Raw genomic sequence first — 1,343 nt, forward strand, 5'->3', positions numbered from 1 at the left:
ACCCTCATGCTTAATTGCAGCAGTGTCAGCAAGATTTTGAGCCAGGAGTCCACTGAGACGGCAACAGGGAAGTCAAGCGTTTCTATCCCATCCTTCCTCCGTCAGGGCTGGCCTGCATGTGTTTGTGTCTTGCATCTAAAACCCTTCTTAGAGGGGTTCTTCTGCCCCTGCACCTTTCTAAAATGTGGTGCAGGAGAATGCCAGTATTGTAAAACCCACGTGTTGAGTTATCAACCAAATTTCCACTTTTTATGTGGATATGTGAAGGAACACCCAAAGAAGAGCAGAAAAGCAGTTGATCTGATTTTGCGAAGCCCACTTGGGAACCGTGCAGGCAATGAGGGTTCTTCCGTTCTCTTCAGAACAGAGAAGGCTATTTCTTGTGGGGGTGGGGGGGTGGCAGGATTCCCCCCCCCCCCAGCGCCATCGATGGAAGAGCAAATGGCATTAATGAGAGGTGAGTGCAACCTGGGGGAGGAAAAGCAGAAGCTTTGGTGGATGCCCCTCGGTGTGATCCGGGCGGGCTAGGCTTCCCCCTTCATCCTGCCATGCCAGGCAGGGCACCTTCCTCAGGCACTTGCTGTGCAGGATGCCCTGCCTTGGACATTGCTGAGGTGTGAAACCAAGACCCAGAGAGCTTTAACTGGCCTTATGCAGTGCAGTTTGCATGGGCCAGGAGGTCGCTTCCAGGTTGCTATGTGCAGGGGTTTGTCCCGCTTGGTGGCAAATCACACGGCAATAACACCTGCACAATGTTTTCTGTGTATGCTAATCTTTCAAAAATTTTCAATCCATCTTTGGGGACTGGAGAGGGTACGAAGGGCTTTGTTCAGGCCTGCTCTGCTTCTCCCTGGCAATCATAGGGCTCAGAGGGAGAGTCGTGGTTCCAGATGGCCTTTCTCAGAACTCCATTCAAGCTGGAGGAGAATGAGAGAGAGGGGAGGCAGGAGCAAGGCATGGCTAGGCTTGCCGCAATATTCAGTGCTTGTCTTGGCTCCCTGGTGATGCTTTCAGAATGCTCTGCTGCACCAAATCGGTGTTCCCGTTTCCACCTGCAGATGGAGCTGTTAGTCCACGTTTCCATTGTCTGGAAAAACGAGAAAGGCAGAAACTCGGTGGACAATGCTCCTGTGGGCTGAGGAGAAGGAGGAGGAAGAAGACTTCTTTCTGTAGAATTGCGATGGTCCTTCCTCGTGGTGGGTTTGGCTTGAGATAAACCCTTCCAGCCCCGTCCCTGCTGGTGCCAGCACTGGGCACGGAAGAAGGCGCTGCTTGTGCGGTTCATGGGGCTGGTTCCTGGCGGGTGGCCTGCAGACGCTGGACACTCTTGCCAGGACTCGGAT

The sequence above is a fragment of the Varanus komodoensis genome, unplaced genomic scaffold, assembly GCF_004798865.1.
Source record: "Varanus komodoensis strain SLA01 unplaced genomic scaffold, ASM479886v1 scaffold3640, whole genome shotgun sequence".
NCBI lineage: Eukaryota > Metazoa > Chordata > Lepidosauria > Squamata > Varanidae > Varanus > Varanus komodoensis.